General features: G+C 32.3%; 1 pseudogene; it reads right to left on the bottom strand.

Annotated features, from left to right (window-relative positions):
* The window catches only part of LOC105680411, a 5,383-nt pseudogene extending 1,716 nt beyond the window's left edge, over positions 1-3,667 (bottom strand).
* Positions 3,668-8,050: the final 4,383 nt, after the last annotated feature.

Genomic DNA, 8,050 nt, shown 5'->3' with positions numbered 1-8,050 from the left:
AAAAAAAAAAAAAAAAAATTAACGATTTACTAACGAACAAATAAAAAACAAACGAAAGAATTGGTGATGGAACAATCGTATATTTCTCTGTACATGTTAGAACAGAAGTCGTTCACTGAAACGATATGATACTCCATTATATCGGAGTCTTTCTTTTGTACGAAAAACGATTATTGTTTTATGTCGCAGTTAGATGAATCTCGCATGCATTCGTTAAAATCAGCCGGTGAACGATGACATGCTGGATTCTATAGACACAGAATAATAATTTATCGCTACCGTTACACGGCATAACCATGCCGTGATGTGAATCACGGAATTGTCGTGCAAGTGTAATGTGTAACCGAGAAATTACGAAATCTAGTCTTCGTGCCACGTGCACGCGCGCACCCTTTCTTTTTTATTCTCTTTTAATGAGGTCCTGGTTCCGGTTGCACTTATAACGTTTTACGCGATATTTAATTGTATTAAAATAGGACACGTAATTGGGAAAATCCAAGATACGATATCGATGAGTCGACACGCATATCTTTTACTTTGTCGTTTAAATGGATGTCCTCTGTGGCTATATCATTTTACTCTTGGTCAAGTCAAACATCTAATATCTTAATTATTGACATATGTTTAAATTTATATACTTCGTAATTAAAAATATTAATCTCCTTCCTCCCTTGAATATAATATTAGAATATTTACGACGTATTTGATTACCTTCACGAGAGACACTCAAAATGATTCCCCATTCAATGTATGGCTTCGTTGGATTTTTATTTGTGGGAATACTTGAAATCCATCGTATACTCAACATCTATCGAAGGTGTTGAAATGTGTACTTTGCCATAGAATTGAACGAGACTTTCGACAAACTCGAGGAAAAAAAGACGTCTCTACGCATGCATTGAAACGCAGGGAAGTCATCTTGCGCATCTCTTACGTGAAAGTAAGATACGAAATGATAGAACACAAAACTCGCTATATATCGTAAACAAGATGAAATACGACATATGTTGACATATCAACTTTCTTTATTGTTTTTAGGTGCTGAATCTGCCCCTCAAATATTGTTCACTTATTATGAAACACTGTATGTGTTGATATCAGGTAAAAAAAATTCTGTTCCTAAGTTTCGCACATATAGTGAAATTCTATATCTATTGCATTTGATATTTATTTTATTTTTATATTTTTATATTTTGTTTCATTCTTAAGTTTCGGTATGGGTGGTATAATACCAATAGATTTAGAAGTAACTGTATTTATAGAGAAGGAAAATAAATATTTTTTTAAATCTAAATCTTACAGAGTTACTTGTGTGCAAGATTTAAGATTTTCTCGCGCCAAGTCGTTTCTTGTGTATTTCGAATAAATTTCTTTGCAAAGTAGAAAGTAGAAATTTTGACGTTTTTTAAATGATGAAATTCTTTGAGATGCATGCTTGTAAACGAGTTTAACATTGAAGAATATTATTTTTTTATTGAAGAATTTATTTTTCATTATATCGCGTCCATTCTAAGATTTTAAACAATACACACTCGTACCATCTTTGCTACTTTTAGTATTATTAAGTATTTAGTGTTATTAAAATAGTAGGAATTAAAAAGATATAAATAATAAAAATAAGTAAGAAACATTTGGTAGGATATGAAATTTCATGAAAAATAAAATCATCATAAAATATTTAAAAATTTGGAAAAATCAGTAAACAAATTGAAATTTAAATTTCCAATTATTCGTTGATAAGATGTTTCGAATTTTCGTACTATTTCATAGTTTCACTACCTTTTAGAATAGTTTCATGTTTCGTAAACGTTTTGGAATTCGTAAATAGGTGATAACATGAGTAACACAAGTAAAATCTAAAGAAACATCTAAAGCCAAATGAACAAAAAGGAAACGACAAGTACTGCTTACATTATTTCACGTTGTTGTATAAGTAAAATTAATCAAAATGCAAACGAAGTAAGAAAAATATGAAATTGAAATAGTATTATTATATTGTATAGTATTTGAGATATAACAAATGCCAACTTCCGCTGATAGATTTTTAAGATATTATAGATAATTGTTTTTGCTATTAAAATTATTTAAAATGTCGAATAAGAAAAATTGCAGAGAATAAGAGGAAAAAAATGTATAAAAGTTTTATTCCCACGTAATAGAATTTCGTAATATTTATGTAGATTTCCAGAATTTTACCCGTCACTGCATATCTGCGTTGTACGTAATGGAAAGTGGTCGCAATAATTCTCGATCTCGTTCAGAGGCTTCCTTCTTCCAAGGGTAAGGAAAGGTGTTTGCACGTGTCCCTCGTACTACGTTATATTGCAATCGTTTGCAAGTTGTTCATTGTTGATTGCACAAGGAACCGAGCGAGGTGCATATACCTATCACGGGCCTTTGCGCAGCAGGCATCTGGTCCGCTTTCAGGTTTTTCTACGGGGTTACCATCGTATGTAACGGTACGTGTCCTTTCCTCTGGCAATTTGCTCTTAACGTTGGACCACTGACTAATTTCTTATTGCGCACATAAACTATTATGATAGCTATACAGCCTCTAAAAATACCTGTGAAAGTTTAGCGTTATTAATAGACGTTAAAGAGCACCTAAGTTATATTAAATTCAATGCTTTGTTACAGTATACGAGTCTTATCCGAGGACGTATCCCGTATAACATAAAACACAAATATACCTGTAATCGAATTTCTCGTCGAAGGACCACATTTGTGCCAATGCAGATCTGTGGTTTACTTATACTACTCGGTTTCTCATGATCGAAACTTTATATAATTATAATACTAAATGAGTTACATAAGAGAGGAAATGATTGGTATTCACACTGACTGACGTTAATATCTTTTTGAATGATTCATAGCATTATTTTATTCCGTAAATTACATACACAGCATGTCAAATTCTGCGACGAATTGTACAATTGTTCAAATATGATTTTGATAAAACATTGTGATAGACGTCGAACAGAGTTTTAATATTTATGAAATTAATTACCGATTTGTTCGATTTTACGGCGCTCACTCGAATCTTCTATTTCTCCTTTGATATTATCTTAAACATTTTCTTGCAGTTATACATATGATTCAATTCTCATTGAATCGATAATAGGAAGTTAAAGAGTAAACAGTGCAAAATTATTCTGTATTGCGCCTATACCATACATCTGACCCCCTTTCATTGTCAGTCTTTTCTTCGGGTTCACTGGCGTGTGTCGGTTCACGCGGCATGCACGTTCCTGGTTCTGACGTTTTCGATGCATTTTACGCGTACCGCATTTACGATCCTATTTTATTATAGTATTGTTTCCGTTTCAGAATTTTTAAGATATTAATCGTGTAAATTTTCGCAACTTATCTTTTCTTATCGTCAGATGTTTGCGACGTTAAAATGATCAAAGTCAGTGACACTGAACTCTCGTTTACCGCAATATTCTGAATAATAGGTTCGATAACTGCCGCGTAAAATCACATCGAATCGTAGATTTACCATATTCGGTGGTTGATCATTATCATGCAATTATTTCAGTCGTTTATAAAAGACAAATTACCATAGTTTGTAATTACTTGGAGAAACTATATTTATCTGATGCTTAGTATCTAAGATCAAAGTTAGGGGCAAACGATTGCAATCAGAATGGTCTACTACTGCTGGCATTGCTAATCTCAATCTCGATCAATACTGCAATTATTTGAGGTCTTTATGTTGAAATAAAACTTTCACGGTTCTATAAATCGTAAAATAAAAGGGAGATAAAAGTCTAAGTGTAACTCTTTGTCATCGCGAAATATTTTTCGAACATTACGGTCGTATATTCTGAAAAAAATTGTTGATTTAAAACATCTTGAGATACGGTAGAACCTCGATCAATCGGGCATACTTCAGATAATCGAAAACTCGAATAATACGGAAAAGTCTGTCAGTGTTCGTAAATTGTATAATAAAATCATAGGAAAGATTTTGATGATGTAACGTTGTACACGTATTTAAGTCTAATTAATTATTTGATCGGTTAAAGGTTTGACTGCTTTCACGATACATATGTACACTTTCGTATTCCTCGAGTTGAAATTTCGGAGAAAGTGAAGTTATGCTGAAGTTCGAAGTATCTCGAATAATACGGAACTCCGTGTAACCGATACTCCGCTATATCAAATAAATGCGAGGTATTTTGTACGAATTTTTTTATGATTCGTACGCTTTTTAACATTGAAATTATCGACCTGTATACGTTTTCAAATATAGTGTATATAGATGATTATGAGCAAATTGCTACAACGAAAATAAGTAGGTATATACAGGGTGGTTTAAATTTCCTGATACAAATAAAGTGAAGGCGATTCTGTGAGTTGAAATAAAAATGAAATTGCGTTGGGGTTTCATTTTAGCAAATGACAAATGAGTTTCGAATCTTGTCAAGTATACGTGATTGTGATCGTCTAATTCCCAAGTAAAGATAGGAATTTTGACAATCGATGGGACTTTATTTTACGTGCGACAATAAGCGGAAAATGTAGGATAAAAATTTGCTCGAAGCTTCGTTTCGAAGGAAACAAAGTCTGAACATGTTCGATTAAAGAACTTGTCTCTTGCTCGCATATTTGATGAATTTTCAAAATTTTTCCGAAAACTGATACCCGAAAATTGTATTTTTATTTTTTCATAGGGGATCACTTTATGTCTGCTTGTACGTGTTAATCGGTCGGATCGTGTACATTTTATATTGTAGTATATAATTTCTAAATTGATACGACGCGATAGAAAAATCTATGTTTTATATTATACGCAAAAACTCGTAATAAATGTTTATTATTGTTATCGTTAAAGCTTAAGGTGTCCTTAGATAAAAATAACAGAAATTCGAAAAACAGTTATATTATTCAAATTAGTTGTGATCAATTGGCAAATTAATACTCGTATGTACAAACACTCACATGATAGGTATATTATTCAATCTGAAACATTAGATAGCTTTTAAGTATTTATACCGTATGAATTAAATAGATCTGTGGAATAAAATTCAAGATATTCATCTCATTTTATTTACCACCCAAAGAAACTCGTAAAAGTCATGTCGAGTTATTAAAAATATCTACCTGATTAATATAGTAATATACGATGGACTAAGATTCGTGACCAGTATTTTTTACGTTTGTATGTTTATAGCTTCCTGCAATAAATACGCCTAAGGCAAAAGAAGTCCTTGTAGAGTGGGTGGAGCAGAAATTGACAGGAAATTGTTTGGTCGTTGATCGAAGTCGATGTTTATCGGGCTTTCTTTGGCAGCGTACGCGACGATGAAATCGATTACTTGGTGAAACAGGTCATTACATTCCTCGAAACAAAACCAGAGGTAGCAGTTATAAGGCTGATTGGTTTGTCAATATGGGTTTCTGAAACTCATTAATTATACCGATTTATTCCAGATCATATCCTGGTCTTTCAATATTACTATTTCTTTACGTAATTCTAAGTTAATGCGTGTAATACGATCTATAATTTATCACAACCCTATTTGCATATCATTATTGCCAGCTAATATCGACAAAATATACAACGAATAGAGAAAATACCTATTTAAGATGTACGTAACGAAAAATCCCCTTGTTAATACAGTACTTATAACGCGATCAAAATTATTTTCATAAAAATGTTCTGCTAGGATTTAGTTACAATTTTAGTAAAGGCGATATTTTTACAAAATTCTTAAAAAATATGAAACGAACAACCGAATGTAAAAATTATCGGGCAAAAGCGATTTATACGATCGTATGTTTTTTTACAATTATTTGCAATGATTATACTGATCGAAAATCATTCGCATTAGCCTGTGTTCTTTTATATCCGTTTATAGCTTGCTAAATAGTAACATAAGTTCTTCCTATCGTACATTCAATTTCACGAAGTGATTGTACCATACGTACGTGCGAGATGTATCTAAAAGATAGCAAGGCCGAAGTCGTATCTCGGGAACTACTGTCACTGTAAAAATCCGATAAAACGAGTCGAGACTTGTATCTCTATTTTCAATTTTTATATCTCTAATTTCAATTTGACAAAAGTTAATATGCGCAAATTATATTGTTTAAAGATTCATACGAGTATGTGTGTAGTAGCAACGTATAATATATCGAAAATAGATCAACGCTATACAATCAAAAATTCCACGCTAAATTTCATAAGACGTAATCTAGCAATTTGAAAAGGGTTATATCGTACTATTTCCAATATATTTTCTAATATATTTTCACATATCTTTGGTACGTTTAATTTTACGTCAATTTCGTATACGTTTCACATATTTGGACATATAAAATTTGCAAGAACATCCGCAGCTTAATCATTTGTAACTCGTTGTTCGAAATTTTGATTAGATTAAGCGTGTTCTTGCTTCTTCCTTTTACTTTTTTTGTTCTATAAAGCAACGAATCAAAGTAAAGACTTCACTTTCTCGGAAATAAAATCTTACTGACGCGAAATATTTAGAACACGGGCCTCAGGTATACGTTTGAAAATATAATTTCTGAAATTACGACGAAATACGAAAAATACCGACGCGAATCATTAGCTTTTAAGGATGTCAAGATTACGATTGCCTCATGATGAAAGCGAAAGAGAAACCGAGGAAATCTATCATGTACGATTCTTCAGTCTTCTATTTACTTATTAAGTAACTTGGTTCAGGCACCAGCAACAAATAAATGTTCAATGCGGAAATTATGATCAAAGTGGTAACTGTGGGATCTGTATAAGCAACGATTAACGAGACATTTACGTTGCTTTAAGTAATCAGTTGTTCGATATGAAATGTACATATCCCAAGAGAAACGGAACGCCATTGGCACGTACTTCGTAGAAACGGCATAAATTTCGACAAATCAATTTGACAGTGTTTCTTTGTGCAAATTCGTGCGATAAATTGCATATTGTTCGATGTTTCCTAGTGAAAATGGTTGATTTCCAGAAAATTGTGCTACATGCTCCACAGCGTTGATTCCTTGTAAAATAGCAATTTGAACCTCGTCAATGTAAATTCAATCTTCTGGAGTGAAAAGAATAAGAAATGAAACAAATTTTTAACATAAGGTTTATCATATAGGTATTTAGTGCTCGTTATATAATTCTATAACACGACGACAAATTTTTATTAAACCGCATTTTCTTTACACAGAACTCTTTGCACACTGTGCGATGAAAACAACAGCGTTGTACTCCTTAATTCAATTTTGAAAGTACTTATTAACTGCATTAACTTAAACCACTTCTGTATTTAAATAGCGCGAAGCACTTGTCTCACGTAATTATTGTAGTTTCCAAATAATTTATACGAATGACATTACACTTAAGTAAAGATGTATCGTAAATAAATAGTAGGTATCGTAAAATTCTTTTTACGTGTGTAAAGTGACAAGTAGGAAAATCATTCTGCACATTTGTTTCATTGTAACTACATGAATCATTATATCTGTTTGTATCGAATCGGAACTTTCTCAAACGAATAATAAATCTATTAAAATCGTATTTTTATGTCACCCCTTACGTTTCATGTTCTTTCGCATAAAGAATTTTATTTTCTCCTGCTATTATTGCTGTACATCTAACGCTGTCGTTGCTCGTATACGGCTTACTTATCACAGTAAAAGAACAGAGAATAATCATGCACAAACGATTTCACAATATAAGCATTACACAGAACACTTTTACACGGATGAACAAACATTTGTCAATTGATTCTGAGAATAAGTCATAGAAATATTGCCACTTCAGAATTCTGCGGAATAAAAATGTATTTTTAATTTTTGAAGGTAAGAAATACGCACCTGTATTAAGAAAGTCTTTGCGAATAAAATGTAAAAGATACGAAAAAGGTTAAAGCTTCGGTTAGCTGATCGTAATTTTCCTTAATGACTTTCGCTGAGGATATTTCCTGCGCATACTTGTCACGCGAATGAATTGCTCGATTTTTATTTGTCTCCTCCTCCCTCCGCCTCTTAGGAATCTACATTTGCATTTAATAGACATGACAGGATACATACGTTG

Source organism: Bombus impatiens, unplaced genomic scaffold, assembly GCF_000188095.3.
Source record: "Bombus impatiens unplaced genomic scaffold, BIMP_2.2 scf_0154, whole genome shotgun sequence".
Classification (NCBI taxonomy): Eukaryota; Metazoa; Arthropoda; class Insecta; order Hymenoptera; family Apidae; genus Bombus; species Bombus impatiens.
This window is presented reverse-complemented; position numbering and strand designations above follow the sequence as displayed.